This window comes from Nannospalax galili, unplaced genomic scaffold (assembly GCF_000622305.1).
Source record: "Nannospalax galili isolate Female #2095 unplaced genomic scaffold, S.galili_v1.0 scaffold87, whole genome shotgun sequence".
Taxonomy (NCBI): Eukaryota; Metazoa; Chordata; class Mammalia; order Rodentia; family Spalacidae; genus Nannospalax; species Nannospalax galili.
The window spans coordinates 11,729,273-11,752,283 of NW_008360320.1; the positions used below are offsets into that span (position 1 = coordinate 11,729,273).

General features: G+C 35.9%; 1 protein-coding gene and 1 pseudogene across 1 annotated transcript in view; one reads left to right on the top strand and one right to left on the bottom strand.

The window, feature by feature from the left end:
• Positions 1-23,011, top strand: part of Lrp1b (LDL receptor related protein 1B) — a 2,166,816-nt gene that overhangs the window by 658,843 nt on the left and 1,484,962 nt on the right. The gene's annotated exons all lie outside the window — the stretch shown is intronic.
• Positions 17,166-17,644, bottom strand: LOC115068767 (annotated as a pseudogene).

Genomic DNA, 23,011 nt, shown 5'->3' on the forward strand with positions numbered 1-23,011 from the left:
TGAGCTAAATCTCACTTAGCAATAACAAGTGAAAACAAATGGATAATCAAATTGTTAAATCCTATTCTTCCATTTTGCATGAACTTGCATATATCAAAATCTCATATCTATGATTATATGTACACATCTGAATATCAACCCACATAGAAACAAATTTTCATTTCAGCATGACATTAAATGTAATGAAAGGCCAAGAGCTCTGTGTATCACTTTTAGGAATGATGACAGTTTTCTAGGCTAAGATTTTACCAAAGACCCTTTGTGGTAGGAAGAGAATGCCAGTGATGCAACAGTGTTATAGATACATTCCAAGATTTGGGTTAGGCATTGCTATGGAGGCTGAAAACATGTATACTCATAGAGCCAAGCCTGCATCATCTATTCACTTGAACTTCATCCCTACTATAGATAGAGGCCCAGAACACTTTCATTTGTTAGAAAACCCACATTCTCTTGCCTTTCATTTTTGTTTATCATAAAAACAATAATACAATGTACATTTAAATGATGTGATAATTCTCAAAATGCTTGTGGCTGCACAGTATTATTTCAAAGTCACTGAAGACCTGGAAGATATATATATATATATAGAGAGAGAGAGAGAGAGAGTAAATATCTTTTATATTTTGGAAAATAAATTTAAATATCTTAAATATTTTTCTGAAACTACAGTTTTTTGTAAAATTAGAATTCAGATTAATTTTCTTTGACTATTTTTTGGCATTATAAAACAAGACTCTTATTTTTCCTTTTAAATATTTATTTAAGATAAACCAGAGGATTTTAACATGATATAATACAAAAAGCTCATGGGTATAGTTTCTGTTTGGCATGGATCCTTAAGTTGTTTAATTAGTTTTCATTAGATATCAGGGTCATATTTTACTCAGTCTTCCTTTTTTAGATCCTTGCGTTCTCAAGGATGTTCTAACCAACTTACATGCCAATTGGCTTTCAAAGATCTGTTGGGACATAACTGAATGCAAGCTTAACGGTTCATATATTCCTAGGAACAGTAATACATTTTCTCAGTAACCCCCATTACCATCAGTTCTGCCACGTGGTCATTTGTCTTTTGTACTTCTGTCTTCCTAATGATCGATTCAGCATTACTTTGGGTATGCAATACATACAATACGTTTGGAATTCCATCATGAAAATTTAGAATGATGTCTGCAAAGTAAGTGGGGCTCATTTAAGTTGAAAGTAACATTGATTGAAGAACTGGGTTCACTTTAGAACAAAATAAGTACATTAGTAGCAAATAAAGCTGACGGAATCAAACTTGCTTTTTGCTTTGCTTCGTATTTTTAGGTAGAGTCTCTCTATGAAGCTCTGCTTGACCTAAAATGCATGTTTCTGCCTCAGGCTTCCCAGTGCTGGGATTACAGGCGTAGTCAAGGTGACTGGCAAGGATAAAAGCTTTAAAAAATGTTTTCTCAGCAGTATTCATTTGGATGATCATTGAGGTTTTCAGAATACAAACCCAATTCAATGGTATTTCATGTCCTAGAACTTTACTCAGTAGATAAAAATATCAGATTGCAAGTCAGTATTGGGGTTGAATAATGAACGATCAACTGCTTAAAATAACAATTTAATTAACTACTTGTTTATGAAATTTTCCCCACAGTTTGAGGAATAATGTTTTAAATACAAGTTTAAAGTGTTCTTTTGAATCAAATGTAGGACAAAACCGTGTATTCTATCTTTAACATTTACTTTTTATAAAGAAGTATGATTACACTGAATTTGAAATAATCTTATATTTATATTGAGAGCTTTTTTTTTTTTTTTTTTTTTTTTTTTTTTTTTTTTTTTGGTCTGAGACAGCCTCTCCTTATAGCCCCAGCTGGCCTGGAACTCACTATGTGGACCAAGCTCACCTTGAACTCACAGATATCCACCTGCCTCTGCCTCCCAAGTTCTGGGATTAAAGGCGAGTGCCATCACTCCTGGTGAGAGTTCTTTTTTATACACATTGATTTATTGCAAGATTTTGTCATGTAAATGTGCGAAGGCATTCTACATTATAATCATGTCCTCGGGCTATGCAGTTGTCAGTGCTGATGAAGTAATGGTTAGAGATGCAGGAACACATTTCAGAACTGCTCAAATGATTTTAAGTGTAAAGAGATCATCTACAAAATCACCCACCTTGGTTATGAAGAACTTTGAAAATAATTAACCCTTTCATATCATGCAGCATCATTAAGTTTCAAGATGATGCTTTATAAAATCCCCCCAAAGGGGCATGTAATATTGCTCTGTACAAAAGAAAAAGGGAAGCAGAAAACTTTTGCCTGGGGAATGGGTTACTCACTTAGAAAAATCCTTTCATTTTCATTTCAGTTTCATTTGCCCTACTTTTCACTAAAACATTGAAAAAGGCTTAATCATGAATCTTATACCTCGGTCCAATTTACCTGTCTTTACTCTCATGTTAATTTCAGGAATAATAGAAATGGCCATTTCTTTGGTAGAAAAAGCTCAAAGGAGAAATCAAGATCCTATCTCCCTAAGCGCTAACATATTTACAAAACTGTAGTAGTCCCAACATCACCCCATTATTTTCCCCACGGCAGCTCTTATTCTAGCCATGAACTAATACCACACTCCAGAGTTTATAGACAGAAGCATTGCTAGATTTTATGTGCATAACGACTTGAAAGGGACGTATTCAACAAGTACTGTGGAATGGATTGCTTGTAGAAGCAAGTTTAGCAAACACAGACTTGGTTGAAAAAGGACTACAATTCACAAAGAAGTCTGCTCAGTCAAGCCTGTGCATTTTAAGTGTTAGCAGCAGACACTAAGGAGAGTGATGCATGAGAAAGTCGTGTAGTCAGATAATTATTAGAAGATAGACTGGCAAAAATGATTGGGAAGTGCACGGCTGTGTTAAAGAGCCTCACCAGGAATTGAGTGCCATATAAAAGTTAAAAACAACCCAGAGCTTAAAAAGCAAAGTCGTAATGGTAGAAACCAATTTTAGAAACTAAAGGAAAAGTGTTGGTGTTCAAAAAAAGATAGACCAGGCTACCAGGAGACAAAAAGGGAGTTGTCGGGGACGCATTTGAAAGTGTAGTCTCTCGGTGAGGAGGTCATAGATTTTCTTTCTGAGCTCCATGCCCTGAAGTGCACTGGGTTTAGGACCAAAAAGAAAATGCCCTATTTGAAATCCAAAGGGAATTAAAATGCAGCACAGTGTTCCTTTTTCTTTTTTTAGTTTGCAGCCCCTGGGCAACTGCCAATGACAGTAAAAAGCTCCTTATCTGAGGGTCTATAATTCTGATATGAACTACACAGCAAGCAGAAATGAGACCTTGCCCAGAACTTTTATATTTACAGAAATCTGTTTTGATATTCTATGTCTGTTAAGACAGTGGCTTACTTAAATCTAGCAGTCATTTAGATTGTCTATGAAAGAATGGAATTAACGTGCTCATAAACAGAGACCACTGGGCAACTGAGACACTACCAAAAGCTTTTCCAGTGGGTTAGCTTTCAAATTGTGCTTTAAAAAAATAAAAATGAGATTTTGTGAGATTTTGTAATGTTTTGATATTTGAATATACAAGGGCTTGACATGAATAGGTCTCAAGGAAATAAATGCACTTTAATATAATCAGAGTGTAGATAAACCCTTTCATAAATGGAAGTTTTACTTTTTACTCTAGTCTCTGATTGGTGTGTTGACCAATTCTGAGTTCTTACTGTCCAGTCCACATATTACATGCTAATCTGCTAATATTGTAACAGCAAAAGGGGTCCAAGCCATCAAAGATTCTCTTCTAGAAAAAAAAAATGCCCTGAAATCTCTAGGAAAGGTTTCCTCCCTGCCCCCCACTTTATATGTGGAAGAGAGAAGAAGACTCATAACATGATAGCACAGTTGATGAAATATTTGTTCTTCTAACCTTTATAATACCTTGGCAAATGAGAAAATATAGCTAAAAAGAAAGTGTTTATGTACATTTGAAGAGTTTAGAGAATAAACCAGGCTGTAAAACTAATACTAGATATCTGCATTTGAAAATCAGGCTGTCATTCCCAACCATGGAGTAAATACTGAGGGACATGCCCTGGTCATTATGCACTGAACATGATAAAGTGCAGTGTGAGGGCACATGAGGACACCATGGTGAGCAAGACAGCAGTATGATGTAGCCATGCTCGAGAATCAGGGATTCTCCCATTGAGTAGGAGATTACAATATTTGGAAGCTTAAAATTTGAAAATTCAGGTGAGCATAAACTTATTTATGGGGTTGAGTTGATATAGTTTTGGAAGCATGTAAATAGTATTTACCCATAATTGACTTATCAAGTAAATATATAAAGGTATACTTGCCTAAATGCATCTGTGCACCAAAATAGAGTCATTACTTCCTTCAATGCATAGCTATTTTGAAAAGATGCAAACATTTAGAATATTACTACATATAATTATAGGAAAAAAGTACATGAAGCAGACTATTGCCTGCTCTTTATGCCTTTATAAAAGTGAGCTATGCTTCACATATGCTAATGAATTATTGAGCTAATAAATACATTTCATATTCTAAAGAATTATCAACACTTTCTAAGAAAATAGTCCCCATAGTGTTGACTTTTTTATTTACATTTGCTTTCAATGACAGTTTTAGTTACTTTTTAAAAAATGTATTATTTTTTATGCATATGAGTGTATTGCCTGCATGTATGTAGGTGCACCCATGTCATGCAATGCCCATGGAGGACAAAAGGGGGCATCAGATTCCCCTAATCTGGAATTACAGACTGTAGGTAGCCAACATGTGGGTGCTGGGAATAGAACCCAGGTCCCCTGCAAGAGCCGCCAGTGCTCTCCACCGTTGAATCATTTCTCCAGCCCCAGTGTTAGTTTCTTACAATACAGTCTCTTACTTTATATCTCATTAGCCTGTGCTTACCTTCCCACACAAACCTCTACACACAAGTCATCTTCATCTGTGTTCACTTGCTAGTATAATAGCTCACTTGAGTAAGGTAAATTTTGTGTGCCAGTCTCTGATCTCTCTTTTTATGACACCTCTTACAATGTTTGAATTTATGAACTGGGAATTTATATTCTAATTATTTTAAACCTGAATTTTAGTTGGGGATCTGAGAAAAGGTAGAAGTTTGCTTTGGAGAGAACATACGGACATAAAACAGTGATTCTGGGACTTCTTGGTAGTAAGGAGATAGCCTCATTTTTTCATAAGAACAACTCAATATAGGTCAGAAAATATTATTTCTTTATCTATGTCTGATATTACCTAAAAGACTAATTCTGCCCATGCCAGGAAAAAAGGAAAAATGTACTAAAATTAATCATTATAATCACTTCAATTTCTGAGGTAGACACAGTAATGGAAACACATATTTAAACTCATCATAATTTGTATTTCATAGAATAAAGATGTGTTTGAAAAGATATATTTTATTGATTAATACAAATTGATTAACTCTGCATCAGAGCAATGTAGATTACCCATTAAGCTCATGAATTGTAAGTTAAACTATCCAGGAAGGAGCCCCAAATATACCTCGGGGTATATCCTGTTTACATCTTGAGCTCTTTAAACTCTTTAAACCCCATTGCTTTTCAATAGAGGCTCCTATTTAAATTTGAAACCAATGGATTGATATTATCATCTGTTTAAAGTAATGAACATTCAACTTAAATTATACAACCAGTTAATCCCTTTAAACTATTTATATGCACAAAGGAAAAATAAAACAAGTATTTTAACCCCTATGAATTTATTTCTCTCAAGTTAATTTATATATTGGCCAAACATTGTATTTCAAGGTTGAGAATAAAATCAACCATATAAACAATATTTTTCCTGGTCTGCTCTGTTCCATTGTGGAGCCACGCATTATGATTGCAATTTTCATCAGAAGGAATATGATTGAATATAGTAAAATGCCAATGTAGAATCTACAACCCCTGTGTTGTGCTGTGCCCCTGTAAATAGTTTGACATCTCTGCATTCAATAGTTTCTAATTTTAATGATTAACCTTGATCTGTCAGAACAGAAAAGGTTCATGATGGTTTGACCATGCTGAATGATTTATATAGTCTAATCCATCCTCATGTAATATGACCAGTTGGTTTTGCAAAACAGATCAAAATTTAATTTTTTGAATTGTCCTTCTATATTGACTTTGGTGTGCTCTTGGTTAAACAACAATCCTTTCTGAGAAATGGTTTATTGTTGCAACATTTTAAGCAAATCAATTACCTTCCTGTAATGCAATAATATTACAATATGCAGGCAACCATAGCTTCCATTGTACATGACACAGTCAATTTTATGAAGCTATAAACATTCACATCAGTGCTATTTAGTCTGTAGTACTATAATTTGAAAAGGAGATATTGACCAAGTTATGTTAATACATTATCTGAAAATGCTCAATATGTCAGAAGCTCCTTGGAAAGCAGACACAGAGTTTTCAGGTTTAGAGGTTAAATGCCAGTCTGAAGTGTGTGGAGGAATAGGAGGATGCCAATAGAACAAATATTGGGTGTTTTTGTTTTGTTTTGTTTTTTTTCATGAGGTGATAGATTGATTTAAAGGCCTGTGTTTTCAACTCCTTATCCAGCATGTTTCGGTTATTCTTGGAATAATTTTCAAAGGTATACATTGCATTCTTTACCTAGGTGTAGCCAAGTAATCAGTAATACTGCCTTTTCTCCAATGTTTCTTTCCTTATTTTGCTGGACTTGTTGGTAGAAATGCTTGACTAACTTTTTCTCACACGGACTAACACTATGCTGTATCTTTGATTTTAAACTACTAATGGCTTCATATTCCACTTAGAATAACTCCAAGTATATTGGTATGTACAAGGTCCAGTGTGCCTCCTAACATGTTATTCATTCCTCTTCCCTGTTTCCTTGAATGTTGGACTTGTTCTCTTCCTCAAACACAATGTTAATTTCTGCCTTAGGGTTGTATGTTTGCTCTTTTCTAGGTCTAGGCAGCTCCTCTATACCTATATGGTGACGTCTTCTGCCCATTCCTTGCAGGTCAATCCAGGAAACACACTGCAAACAGCGCACATTCTGACTGCCCTAGCTGATATTCCTCCTGTCTTAAACTATTGTTATCATTTTCTACATGCCTCTTAACATAATCTGAATTTTATTTGTTCATTATATTAAGAGTTAAGGAGCATCACTTTGCTCATCATAGTGTCCACAGCATCTAGAAAAATGCACATAAAAATATCCAGTGCCTGTTTACAGACAGAGTAAGTGAATGATTTAATACACACTTAAGGCATCGTTTGAAGAAGTCATTGTCTTGGTACTACAGATGTAATCTGTTGACAGGAAGGAAGAGCAATTATCCCTATAATTAATGTTATTTTGGGCTACTGGTCTTTTATTGCTGAACTCATTATCTATTCCACATGTTCTCCCCAAACAAAGAGAAGATATAATTCTGCTTATAACTTTGTTCCTGACTCAACCACTTTTAGGAAATGAAAACTATCACCTATACTAAAACCCATTATTGCCATGCATATATAATAGTATTTCTGCTAGAAAAATTAATAACAGTGAACCATTATTACAAATATCTTGGTTTCCTCAGATCAAATTAAAATTTCAGGTAATCAGATTGCTATTATTAGCATGACAATGCTTTAGGAAAAACTTTCCGGGAAAATTCAGTCACTCCCTTTTATTCAGTGGTGGCTTAAATGATGTTCTTGCAATATATCATGATTTTTCCCAGTAAATTGCATGAGACCTTACGCAGTAGCTTTGAAATTACTACTTTTCGTCACCAGTATATACAGCCACATAAACAGTGTGTGGTTTGTATAGTAGATCATTTTTCTTGTTTATATGCAGCAAGTTCTTGGTGCTACACACTAACACCAGCTGTTAAAAAATGACAGTGTTATTTTATCTCTCGCTACCACAATACTTTATGTAGAGAAGTTTTCTTCCTATCCAGTATGTATTGTTGAAGGATGATAAAAGTTGATGTGATAAATAGTAGCATATCTTTCAGAATTCATTTGCAATGTAAAGTAGAATGCAAAGAGAGAAATTGGGTGAAATTCAAGTATCCAAAAGTCTGATTCCATACCAGGGTCTATGTCAGTTTCATTGCCTAAGAAAGTCCCTCATTTTTATTATATTTGAACATGCTCAGGGTGAATTCTAAAGATTTATATTTTTGTGTTAATAGAAGAATCTAAAATATGTTGTTTTAAATCCAAAAAAAGTTTATTAATCTCTCCTTGATAAATTCTCCTATGCTCTGTACTATTGTCTCTTCTCTTTTTCTTCAAGAGGAAACCTCAGGGCAAAGACTGCATCTCTCACCTCCAACCTAAGAGATTCTGAAGATGGACATGGCAGTCAGCTTATTCAAAATGGAATAACTTTCTGAGAAACATTTTCAAGGTCTACTAAGCAAAAATATCTTATACACAGTTATGAAATGAATATAGTTGGAAAGATTTTAAGGCTTTGTATGTGGATAGTGCCGATCACATTTCTTAGGCATACATTGCCACCTGCACAGAGGATGGGCCATATGAAGTGGCTCCAGGCTGATATTATCAGATACGTTTCAGATAAAAAAAAAAAAAATGAAGGTTTTAAAATAATTCTCCTGATAGACTGAGAGCCTGTCAGAGGATTTAAAGGATTCTACTGGGTCGTGAGCTAAGATATATTTTTCTTTACACAAACATCTAGGACTGAAGGTTGTGCATCCTATAAAATAAATGTATTTAGCATTACAATTTATTGTTAATATGTGGTTGCGAATAAAAGGCAAATAGTACATGAATTCAGAAATCTATGGTAGATCTTACCTTACAGATAGCTGAAATTTTTCATAGTGTTTACAGTCCTATGCCTTGTTCCATTTTTTCTTATTAAATCAGTCCCAAATGTTTAATCTTTATGTCATATGACTTGACATTCCAATGGGTAGAGACACATCAGATTTATAGTAGAGCTCTAGCTTATGTATTCAAGAAAAAAAACCATTAGATTAGGCACTTTCCAAAATATCTGTACCTAGGTAGCAGCGTATATTTATTATGTATGAAAATATTTCATACACAGTGCATATGCATTTGCATATGTATTTTATTTAAAATGTCTATATTTCTATAAAATCCTCTGAGATAAATAACTGACCCATTAATTTTGACTCAAAAGATATGACTCAAGACCAATATGGCCCTAGGTAATTCTTAAACTGATACACTGAGATGATTTGTCTCTAGTGAAAGTGGGCCAGAATAAAGCCTTTGGGAGATGAGACATTTAGGGGAGTTAAGAGTATTAAGCAATGACATGGAGAAAAGAAAATCAAATGTCTAGGACCAACCTCTTAATTTTCCAAATTGTGTAGCTATTTTAGAATAGGAATACAAATATTTGAGGACACTTCACCTAAGCCTCTGAGTTCATGACAGAGGTCACAGAGGAATAAAGGGGTCGAAGGAATATTGTAAAACTTACCTCCAAATGAGCAGCATTAAATCATAGCCCTGAGCCAACAGAATTGAATAGAACTTTTGACATACTCTATTTAAGAACATCAGACAATCTGTAGAATAGTTTGGAATTATTTACAGCAAAGTTAGTTGCAAATGTTAGAAAACTCATTCCTTAAAGGGATCTATTGTAATTTCCCAGTGACGTAGAAATTCTATTTTCTAGTGCAAACATTTGTTGTATACTTAATACATTTTCCAGAGGTTTGAATGTTCACAGTTAGAAACACACTATTATTTTGCTTGGTATACATTGGTGAGCTATCTGACATACAGTTCTCAGGTAATGTTTTTTTTTTTTTTTAATTAACTAGTACAATGAATCTTCTGCAGCTCCATTTTTGCAAGTGAAAGACAGTTCTGTGTTATCAGATTTATATCAATGTATGTATCAATGTAATGTATTTATAATGATTGGATATAAATAGGAAACTACATTTTTTCCCTTGACTAGTCTTAATTAGGTTTAAGACTTATGTTTCTCTACTTTCTGATAGAAAGTCAAAACCAATGGACTCTTCTTTCAAATGTTTTACATTTAAAAAAATGTTTTATTCATTATTTTGATTTTTATGTGTATTAGTGAATTGCCTGCATGTATGTAAGTGTACCTACCTTGTACAATGCCCACAGAGATCAGAAGGGGGCATTGGATTCCTAGAACTGGAGTTATGGATGGTTATTAGCTGCTAGGTATATGCTGGCAACTGAACCTGGGTCCTCTTCAAGAGCAGGAAGTCCTCTTAACTGCTGAGCCATCTCTCCAGCTCTAAGTGTTATATATTTATATGAAAACATCCAGACTGCATAGTTAAACTAAATAATCAATTTTCCTTATGACATCCCTTGTACAATCTCTAACAGAGATCAGCATAAGATACATCTCCCTTCATGTGCATCAGAGAGATGATTTTTAAATCCAGCCTAGAAAAAACAACTAAAATAGATGAATAAGTAAACAAAAATAATCAGCAGCAATAAAAATCCTGCAGGCATACACGCATACACATAAAATAAAAATAATAAATAAAATATTTTAAAAAAACCTGTTAATGTATTTGTACTCTCATTTAGCTATAGATCTCAAAACCCTTCAGTTACAATATGTTTTTTATTTGTTTTGTCTGATTGCAGTTCCTAAAGTCTTCCAAAAGCTGTGCATGCACATACTAACACAATGTTAATTTCTCAAAATTGTTCATATGTCCTTCCTCTAATGTCTTTTCATGTATTCAAAGACAGAAAATCTAGATACTAGTGAATACAGAAAACTATATCACTATCAGCTGCTCGGACAAAGAACGAAGTGTAGTGATAGCTTATTCTCAGAGTAACTGTTCCCCAGGCACTGCGTCTGTTCAGGGAGCTTTGGAAAACATTACTCTTAGGTTTGTGCTGGCAAGAACTGCTCGCAAATGAAAACATCTAAGAGAGTTCAAGTGGAAGGTGGCAGAGGAGGCGTGCAATAGGTAATGTGTCCCTTACTTTTCTGATGACAAACTTTAAATTCACCCACTTAGAAGAATGGGTTTGGAAAACTCCCTGAAGGAGAATAGCTCCATTGTTCTGTTTTCAAGGTGTGATCCAGAGTACAAAACCAACTCACCAGTTAAAGAAATGCACAGCTCTTCCTCACCCAGCAGCAATCAGCTGCCAATAAGTCTCTGGATAGACTGACTAAAGCCCAGTGGACCAACTTGCACTGAGGGACATCTTGAGACACTAAGTTTACATGATAGGTCTTGATACAAATGACAGAATGTATGAACTCCAGTGGGGGGTAATGGGAGGGTGCCAAAGGGGAAGGGGGTATAAAGATGATTTTATGTCTGAAACACAAAAATTCAATTAAAAATTTAAAAAAAAAAGAAATGCACATCAATGTTTACACATTAGAAAGCAAATTTCCTAAGAAGAGAACTGAATGGAAGCATGATGATTAGAGTGAAAAGTCACAAGTATCAAGATGAGAGAGAAGGAATGATGAAAGTAAAAGAGTAAAGAAAAGAGAGATGTGAGCTCCACAAGTCGGAGTGGAAGTCTTGAGATGTCAGGATGAAACACAGTAGAAACAAGAATAAGGAGCTCAGACTGTGTCAGAGTGACAAAGCGCACAGATTGCAACAAAGATATAGCTGGACACTGGGCACTGCTGGATGAAAGCTACACACAGAGACTGTAGAGAAGCAGAGCTGAAATTAACCACTTTTCAGTGTTATGGCCATAATAGAGTGATATTGAGTGTTGTGTAAATGACAATCTGCATTTTTTGTTCAAGAGTTTGCAAACCTCTCCAAACAGTACCTGTAGATTCAACAGACCTGCAGATTTTTGCTTTTACTCTGTAAGAACTGGAAAATTAGAAACCTTACTGTCTAAAGATTTTTGTCTCTTATGTCTGACTACAACTCACCACTTTACTAAATGGAAAATATTCATATACTACTAGAGTCAAGTATTTATTTAATGTGATTTTGTTTAAGTCTGTCTTGTTTACATTTATGGAAGCATTCATTTTTCATGTGTGAAATAGAATCCATTAAATTACTATCCAAAGGGTGGATACATAATAGCTAGAAATAAGTCCTTGGCTCCAGATTGTCTGTTTTTGACACATGAAATAATATTATAGCCTTTGAATACTGTCTCATTCAATCTATAAAACTATGAAAATTATATCATCCACATAATTAAGTTGTAAGACAGTTAAATGTCTGTGTGTACCAGCAAAAACCAATAAATAAAAGTAACTTCCCAGTTGTCTAGAAAACTCTGTTTCCTTGCGGTCATCCACCTTCTCTGGCTCTTTCAGACTTTCTGTCCCTTCTTCTACAATAGTCCCTGAGCCCTGGGTGGCAGAGGCTTGATATAGGTGTCCTACACAGGGACACACATTCTACAGTCTCATAGTGTCTGCACTTTGGCCAGTTGTGGTTTTTGCTGATGAGAATTCAGAGATACACTAATAGTCTTTCTGCCTTCTATTTTGCTTTGACCCATGCAAGTTCAAACTAGACAAAAATCAGCATCGAAGTGTGTAAATGGACAAGGAGCTGCAAACTTAGCTGAGAAACTACTGGTAACTAACCGATGAGTATTGGAAGAGAGAGAGTTTTTTTTTTTTTGGTTTTTTGTTTTTGTTTGTTTGTTTTTAAGAAAGTGATACTAGCTAGGTTGACCAGGCTCCAGTGTATGCACTCACACTGAGGGACATTTGGGGAAAGAAATTTGGCACCATAAGCTTTAACCTAGAAGACAGAATGCATGAAAACTGGTGGGGGGGGGCTATTGAGAGAGGGCAGATATGGGGGGGTAAGGGTGCAAGTAAGCGTAACAATGATCAGTTGACTGAAATACACAAGACAGCAAAGACAACTGCTTCATTTAAGAAGAGAAAGTGACATAAACTACCAACAATAGTAATAAGCAAATGAATGCAAAAAATTATCCCTGGGTAAATTTGAAGTTCAGATTCAAAAAAGCACATAGAAGTAGTTTATATTCTTGATAGGTGATATGCTTACACCGAAAAACATTTGATGTTCATTAGAATTTCCAAATTAATTCAACTCCCTTGATCTTAGCCCTCAATTCTACCGCATATATGTGAATATTTGCAAAATCGTTTGCTTTGCTTAGTCAAAACTACTTAGGTATTTTCTCAAATGATCCTTGAAATAACTTCATTCATATAGTACACGAATTCCTCCTCTTTAAACCACGCCATCCAGAATAACGAATATAATTGGTCAACTGAACGCATAAACACTTAGAGTGTTGACTCACATCATCCGAGAGTCTAACAAGTGTAGTTTTCGTAGAAACCCAAACTTTAGCACTAATGATTTCTTCCTGGTAACAAACTATATAATAGTAATGAGTACTTTGCTACTTTTAAAACTCTTCTGCAGCATTGGTTGTATAATTGAAGAGGTAAAGAAGGAACTCTTCTTGAGATGAAAAACTCTTAACAGAACCATGCAGTTGTCTACTCAGCTAGTATTTTAGATCTTTTCTAACCCAATGTGAAGTCTCTATTAGACAGAAATGGCTGTAGCCACATCGTGTTTCCTCCTCACTCTCTAGCTCTCTATTGCATTCCCTTTGCTAACATGACCCCAGTGTGTCTCTGTGCAGAATCAGCCTGAACCTACTAATATGACAGGTGTCATCAGACTGCTCTTGCCTTAAATGATTCTTGTTCAGGATTTAAAATTCTTTCAGAGATCCTTACATTTGAAAGGTATACCAGGGCCCAAACAGAAATCAATGTCATGAAAAACAAATGGGAATTTCAGGTGGATAAAAATTTGCTTGTACAATATTGCATCACTCAAGAGAAGGTATGATGTAAAAATCTAGCTCATTCTTAGGCTCTTCCCATAAGAAATCAAAGATTGATTTCTTGCATCAATTAACACTCTTTGTTCTCTTTAAACTGCCTTTTAAATTATATTTCATGTTGTTTTATAGTTATACTTGTCTTTTTCCTGTCTTCAAAGAAGAGCTGAAGGTATCCTTAAAAGTTTTTGTAAGTGGAAAAGTCTATTAATGATGATTAGTTAGAAAAAGCTGAGTTAAACTGGTTTATGTTGGACTTAACTTCATTGTCAAAGTTTATAGTCTGTCAATATGTACAGCCTATATATATACACATAATATGTATACAGATTATGCATAATGGGTACTTTGGAATTCTTAAGTATTTATTGAGCACCTATTATGTACAAGGCTTTAAACTAGAAGGAGAGGATATAAAAATAGCAGGCTTAAATATGCAATATTGTGGAGGAAACAACAAGTAGCTACAATTTAAAAAAAAAAAAAGTGCTTCTAAATTGTGTTTGAGGAGTCATAGTTTGCACCTAAAAGACTTTAGAATACACTGAAAAATGTTTGCTGACTAGAGCAATGATCTTCCTGTGGGTTCTACTGAAGACAGTTACAAGTGAATAGTCATTCACTGGTTTAGCTTTGGTGCCTGGACAGTGTCAGCACACAGTGAGTGTTCAACTTGCATAGGCTACATTTCTGAAAGAATGCATGAATCTTGAGGCCCTGTTGGACCTCAGGAGGCTGGTATGTTAGAGTGAGAGCCTGTAACTCATTTTCACCTGACTGTAACAAAATGTGCTCTGCTTTTCTGAGCAGTCGCTAAACTGCATTAAACTGCATAAAACTGCTTCTGGATAACTATTTAGAGTCCTCACAACCTGCTCTTTCCTTCCTTCATGTATACAGTCATTTATGTTTAAGTGGCATGAGAATTTATTTTCAAATGTCTATAACTTGCCACCTGTTGATTTTTATTTTGATAGAGTTTATTTACAGGGTAAAACAGCATGCATTTTGTTAATACTCAATGATTCATCTTTGATGCTAACTCTTCGTCAAAGTGCTTTTTGTGTTCACTCATCAAATCATTGTCTTTCTTGCAATGACTTCCGCTACCAGGATGTGCTGATGAAATTGAAGGCAGTCACAGAGGTAAACTAGGAAAAACAGAAAGCAAGGCTTTGGGATTTAGTGTCTAGCTGCCTCACTTAAACAAGTAATCCAAGATCATAGTTATTTTATATTGGCATTTAGAAACCCAGTACCCAGTGTTAAATATGTACGTGTTCTATGTCTCTAGACAATGCTAAAATGTACTAATCTCATTTAGAATTGTAGTTAATATCCTAATCATTTCCCCTTCATGCCCCAAATACTTTTAAATTCTGAGATTTATAGCACTAACATGATTATATTTTTAATAACCACTTCAGCTTCGATTTCTATGTGATCTTACCATGTGGGAAGTTGACTCAGTATTAGAGAAGAAATAGCAGTGGGTGGGAAGATGTCAGACCTTATGACACATAGGACAGAGGAGATTGCTGAAGTCTGAAAAAACTATCCTGAGTCCTGGCAGATCTGACAGTCATTTGGATCTCTGTCTATGTCATTAGTTCACTGGTGACAAGAGGCTCCCTGGCAGGATGGAAACAGATGTCATCCGCTGAAGTAGTGTTGCTCACAGATAAGATAAAAGCTGTTGCAAACTGCGAAAAGCAGCTTGCAGGAGGCAGAAGAACCTATCAAACCTGCAATTTTTAAGAAAATTATTCACTGATTGGGTCCTGGTTTCTGACTTTGTCTCCCCCTAGCTTCCCACACATGACCTTATAAAGACGTTTTATCTTTCCAATAGTTGAGCCCATGACTTCTCCTATTGATCTCTATCACCTTTTAAATATCTCCTTGGGTCCAACTCTTCTAGGAATCACAATTGCATTCTGAATTTCAGCAGTTTCTCCAATTTTTGAGATATGTAATGTAAGTTTGGCCCAAGACTTAGATAAGGTCTGATCTTGAAGATGCATTTTCTAGTACTGCATTCTGGTTCTCGTTCATGAGTTATTCATACCTACTCAAATCTCTCTCTGTCCTGAGTCCTGTCCAAACATTGATGGTAGATAAAAATAAAATAAATAAAAACAATTAAAATTGATTAAATTAGCACCAACAGAAGCTTTATGAATGCAAAGAATTTGGTATACCCTTATATTATTTCTGTGGATAGAAGAGAACTAGAACAAGGGTTCTCAGACCTGATGTGCAACAGGAGGTATTGCTAAACACAGGTCAACCTACTCAGAATCTCACCCGTAAATGAGACTTACTCTTCCCCTTTCCAGCAGCCATTACATGCTAATAGTTTCTCAGGTAGGGTCCCCTAGACCACTTGTCCATGTCTATACTAGGAATTTTTTCTGGTTTGAACTTGCATGGGACTTGTACATGCTGTCGCCATGGCTGTGAGCTCATATGAGCAACTGACCAGCTGTCTGGAAAATTACTTCCTTGTCATAATTTACCACCTCTAGTTCTTTCAACCTTTCCACCCCACTTGCTCTATGATCCTTGAGCCTTGGGAGGCAGAAGTTTGATATAGGTATCCTATTCACAGATAAGCCTCTTACTCTTTGCATGTTGGCCTGTTGTGGGTCTGTAGGAGATCTACCCACGCTGAAGAGCATTTGGGGACACAAAGTGACTCTCTCTTTCTCTCCCTCCATATATACATATACATACATGCATATGTATCATATATATATATATATAAACATAAAATTGGGCAGGTATGATAGGGGAGGGAATCTAAATACATCAAAATACATTGTCTGAAATTCACAAAAGGCCTCAGATGACAGGCCCACTCAGGATTTGGAACAGAACATATTGGTATCACTTAAAATTTATGATTCAAGCAAGTTCTGTGGTGATGCAGATAACTTTGGAGCCAGATTTTAGGACAATTTAATTGACATTATTCGTGATTTCACTGTTCCACTTTCCTACTTACTTGTCAAAGGATAGAAACTCAATCCCAAGTGGTTTAGTCAAGAGCAATGCTAGTGGATCATGTATATGAAATCTTAGGGTCCATTACCAAAATGAATCTGGATTAAACCTAAGTGTAGGCTGGCAGTAGTTCCTCTGTTTGTTGAGTTCTAGCACAGTTGGTTTCTTTCTTCCCTTTTCTTTTCTTTTCTTTTCTTTCTTTTTTTTCAGTTACAATCCCACAGTGTTCATGACAAAGGTAAACCCTGATCTTGATCCTCTTAATGGGCTTATAAGTAGGATATCTGGTAGCAAGCACCGGCACCAGGACCTCCAAACTTTTTGGACTCGCAGCTACAGAGATCAGTTACCATGCGGGTCCAATCATACTGAATAAAAATATTTTTGATATCCTTCTTGGAGGCCTCATCCACATATTTGTGGACCTAGGCCACCAGGACTTTGGAGATGGATTGTCGAATGGCGTAAATCTGGACCACGTGACCACCACCCTTCACAGGGACCCTGATGTCCACATTCTGGCAAACCTAACTTGCCCTGCTAAGAGCGCAGCTAGATCGTCTCCAGGCGCCAACCGTTCACCTTGATGAGGCTGGTTCCCCTTTGCAGTTCGCCATTGCTGTGACTGTCTTCTTGAGTCTGAAGACCTGCACCATCTGCAGTGGTCGCTTGACCGAATGGCTGCGAGCCCACAAGCCCCTCACCATGCCCTTTAGCTCCGGAAAAGGAAAGATGATGTTTTGAGGACAGGTTGGTTCCTGCTGCTCTGGGCTTCTATTCTAAAGGATTTTTAATATTACTATTCAATTACCTAATGTGAAAGAAAGCATCTCCTTCTCAGTAGTATCATCAGAAAGACTGAGGTTAAAATTACACCAACAGGTTATACAGGTTATAAAGATCCTTAGACGAAATTTTGAGGCCAAAAAGATTAAACGCCTAAGCAGACCTGTTTAACAGGACCATAGCCCCTAATACAGGATCAGGATCCATTGTCAGAAGAAACAAGCAATGCTAAGGATCCCAGGAAGCCACTGTCCCTCACCAAAAAAACAAAACAAAACAAAACAAAAAAACAAAAAACACCTCATTTCTAAAGGTGTGAATTTTCTTTCCTTGAGCAAATGGAAAAATGCCAATTAAACGTCTATTAAACCCAGTGCTTATCATCCTGTTTCATTCTCCTAATTGCAGGCATGGTCTTTCTCTCTCTCTCTCCATATATATAATTATTAAATTATTATATAAGTATAAATTTATGATTTCCTCATTATACATATACACGAATTATATATATGTATAATGTATAACATATTCTCATAGAGTTCAGTATCTATTCCCATGAAATATATGGTCTACTGGGCCTGATATTCAATTATTTCCAATGACTATACGTGCATCTTATTATAATCATTATTATAATTATTAAATATATAATTATTAACAGTGAATTTAGAGGTTGGAGAGATGATTCAGTGATTAACAACACTTGCTACTCTTATGTAGGACATGGGTTCAGTTTCCAGTGCCACATAATAGACCCCAATCTTATAATTTCAGTTTCAGGGGATCTGATGCCCTCTTCTGGCCTCTGCAGGCACTGCATACACATGGCACACATATACATGCAGGCAAAGCACTCACACACATCAAATAAAAATAAACATAAATTTTAAAAAATGATTCTGACTCACAAAATGAAATAATCTGAGATAAGATTATATGAAATTAAAATCTCCATTCCTGCACCTAATGGAACTTGTCTTTCATGGAAATATAATTCAAAAATGTGGGTTGAAATTAGGTATCAGTCGCATGAAAATCTTACTAATTTTCTTTCATTTCTAGCTCTGATTTGCTATTTGGATTTACTATTTAATTTGGTGCTAAATAAACAAGTAAAGAGATAACAGAAGGAAGAAAGCATCACACACGATTAAGATCATTTCAAACTGAAAATAACTCTAAAATTATTTGAACACAGTACACAGTGTTTCTTTAGCCATCAGCAATAAGAAAATGGGAAAGCAATAGCTGTACATAAGGATTAAAATTTCTCCAGTTTTCTGTCATTCATATTGTGATCCTTGTCTTTGAAAATTTAGAACAATTCAGAAAAAGGGAAAGCAATTAAAATCCATACGATATGCATTTTATATTTAACATACATTTGATGTAAGACAGAAAGAGAAGAATGTCTGGTTTTGGCTCATGGAGTTAGTGAGAGATTTTTGCAGGACTGCTGGGGAATGTGCAGGAGCAGAGGGCTCAGGCAACATGAGCTAGGATGGTGAGAGGGCTTTGTCAAGAGTCATGCCTAAGACTAAGCAAGCGCCAAGCACAGCAACATTTCACCCTGCTCAGATTGAGCTCGGAAGTCATGCTTACTTTTCATTACCTTTTATTTAACTATGTTTATATACTTACAGTTATTTATATAAATACACAAGTATTTGTTATATAGTTTTATATAATTCTTACCTATTTCTCTCTTCAAGGCTGATCATGTGCTTATAAAAAGACCAGTCACAGGTGGGGAGAGAGATGTTGAGCATGAATTGTGCCCTAAAATATTAGCACAGTAAGTGCTCTTCTTTTCCTATCACTCAGGTAAAAGCTGGGAAAATTACTGTCTCTATAAGGGAATCAGATAAAGGGATAGATTAAAGCCTGCCAAGAGCATGCTGACCTGCTTCTTTCTTATAAAACCATCTAGGAAGCAGTTGAAAGAAGTAAGAAAGGAAGAAAGAAATCTCTTAAAAAAGAAACATGCCGTAACATAACCCAAAGAGCATCCTTCAAAGTGGTATTACCCTAAGGAGCAGTGGATTATTCCAGTTGGCTAATTGATAAAAGTTTACGATCTTTATTCTGAAGGATAGAAAAAGCTTTTTGTGAGAGCAAAACTGAGTTTGATTCACCCTTTCTCTGGTCTTTTCCTTTTCTGTGTACTATTGTTATTGGAATTGAGGCAGTTGTTCAGAGATAAGCAAAGAGATGCAGTCTTTTGGAAACAAGTTCGGGATTGAGCTTTCTTTTATAAGACTGTCTAAAAATCACAAAGGCAAAATGAATAGAAATTCCAATAATAACAAACACTTAAATCCCCTGTCCTCTACTAGTTCTATGTTAAATGGCTTTAGTTTAGGACCTTTGGTTTTAGAAGAAAGTGGTCATTTTGGCTGTTTTTGTGATGGACACTTCACCAGACTCTTCCTGTTTTCAATGGAGCAGCCTTCCAGCATTGCTTTCTTTTTTAAATCACTGAAATTGACCTCTGAGAGATCTATTTGCCTTTTTCTTATTTAGCAATTACTATTGCTAAGGTCTTCAAATCTTCCAAACTGAAACAGCCATGAATGAAGCAATTGTCCACATCCAAGTGTAGCAGTGTCTTTCTTCCCTTCCTACACTGGCCTCATTGTTGCAGTCCCAAACGACAGCTGTACGGTTCGAATGACCATGAAAAACATGTGACAGTCTTCCTCTAACACCGAAGTAGGTTAAGCCTTGTGCTTCAGGATGAGATCAATGGTGTGTATATCATTTTGTCTGGCTATTTCTTTTGTCCTTGATAGAGGCTTTTTGGTAAATGAATCATCCAAGGTGGAAACATAGTACATTCGACAGCTAAGTTCTGACGCTTACTCCTGTTTCTTTTTGGGATGCCTATAGGGAATGTTTTCAGTAAAAGAGAGCACTACCATGTTAAGGAATCACTTCTTTCTGCTCATGCTTTCCATAATTCTTTCAAGGAACCTGCCCCATACAGGTCCAGTTGCTGTACATGCACACACTGAAATTTCTATGAACTTAATTTTGCAATTGTTTTTCAAGATGTTCCAGCATGTTGTGCATGAATTTAGATGCTAATAGGTTTCTCATGATTTTACATCATAAGTAGAAATGAAATTATACTGAATTATTCTATGTGGAAAGGTTGCCCATTACAACTATGGTGCGGTCTCTGACACCAAAGACATTTCATTGAGAACTCTGTAACCATGGATTTCTATATTTTGAAAATGCTTTATAATAGAAGTAGTCAAGTCTCACTTAGGAACTAAATTCAATAATGTGTTGAAGCACTGACTTACGGCCCACAAATGATTGTAGGTTTCCTGCTTGATTCCTACACTGGCCATCATATTTAACATTGGGTACCCATGGATCTACGTGTATGACAATTGACAGATCTCTACTTTAAACCAGTAGCCATTAGTTACATTTATTTTACTCACTAGCTTACTTAAATATTTTGAATGAACCATTTTATCTAACGTGAAAGAAATATTCCTGACAGTGCTTTTTCTTTTGTTCTCACTGCAAATACTCCTTTAAGTAGTAAACTTAGAGAAAGCCTATTGCAACAGCAAAAATGAAAAGAAGCTCAAGTCCTTTAGCCTCCCAGGCTGCTTTGCAATAGAACAGAGTCTGTTTGCTGATGTTGGTGCTGGCAACATGGCTTGATATTTATTTGGTCTCTCTCTCTCTCTGTCTCTCTCTCATTTCTCTCTCTTTCTCTTTCTGTGTGTGTGCTCTCTCATTTGTGCACATGTGTAAGCATATGTGTGTATGTACACTGCTTTTTGTTCTATCATATTGGAAGTGACAGTTTTCTAAAACCTATTTTTATTTTATGAGCAGGAGTGTATTGCCTGCATGTATGTTAAGTGCACCCATGCTGTGCAATGCCCACGGAGGTCTGAAGAGGGCATCAGATCCCCTAGAACTAGAGTTACAGACAGTTGTTAACTGCCCTGTGGGTGCTGGGATTTGATCCTGAGTCCTCTGCAGTCAGTGCGCTTAACTGCTAAACCTGTCCAGCCCTGAAAAAAAGTAATAGTTTTTAAGGACAATTAACATTGTATGGAAGGGGCTGTAGAGATGGTTCAGCAGCTAAGAGCAAGTTGTGCTCTTATAGAGGACCCAGGTTTGATTCTCAGCATGCAAATGGCCACTCACAACTTCCTGTAACTCCAACTCCAAGGGATCCAGTACACTTATTGAAGTCCGCAGGCACTAGCACATATGTGCACATAATTTCAAAAAATAAAAATAAAAAATAGTAAATGAAAGACAGAGAATCTAATTAATTTAAAACAAAATTTTAGTCTTTTAGTTGTTGCTTAAGTTTCATATTATATGTGTACAAAGGATCCACCCACCCACCCCCAGAACTAGCATAATAAACGTAGGCCACCCCATACATCCATATTTTTTACGTGGATTCTGGGAAACTGCCTCAAGGCTTTGTGAACACAAAGCAAATCCTTCACTGAGGAAGTTCTCTCCCTAGCCCAAAGGTATATATTATTTATATTTGCAGCACCTTCATGCCTAGAGAAAACAGCCAAAGTGAGATTATTTCAGGCAAAGTTCTCTTTGGAAATTTGCTATGAGAAAGACTGGTCCCAATTTAAAGAAATTTTAAGCACTGAGAAGTCATAATGAACAGTGTCACTTATGATTTCTTAAACAGATTGACCAATAAGTCTCTGACTTTATCTCAGGGTGGAGGGAAGTGCCCCAGCTTCCCACCTCCAGATACAGCACAAGCCCCACTTCTGTGCTTAGCCCATAGTCTACACAATCTATAGCTATGTCATTCACACACTTCATTCAGCCTTCAGTGCTTATGAGTCAAAGAGCATTTTTTTTAAGATCACCTAGGTCCCATCCTAACCACACCCCTATTTACTTGATTCCTGTAGTAATGTCTGGTTCCCCACTGTTTTTGTACACTCCTTATGTTGTTGCTTACCTTCCAATTCTTGCAATGGCATATCAAAAGATCTTAGTAAATATTTGTTGGATAAATAAATGGATCTTCAAAGAGAATTTTCCATAGTTTGCTCCAAAATAATGTGCTGATGATTACTTTTAAATTTATGTATGATTCGACATTCTCTTAAATAAGCTTTCCTTTACTGCAATAGTCTGTCACATCTGAGAACAGAATTCTGCATACAGATCAGGTAACTTTAGTTTAAGTCTCACAGTTATTTGAAATCCTCCCATATGTTGATGCATTTCCTGAGGGGCAAGCTTTAGAGCAGTTGGTCTTGAAGTTGCTTTAAATAAATTCTCCAGTATAATGTTATTTTCTTTCATT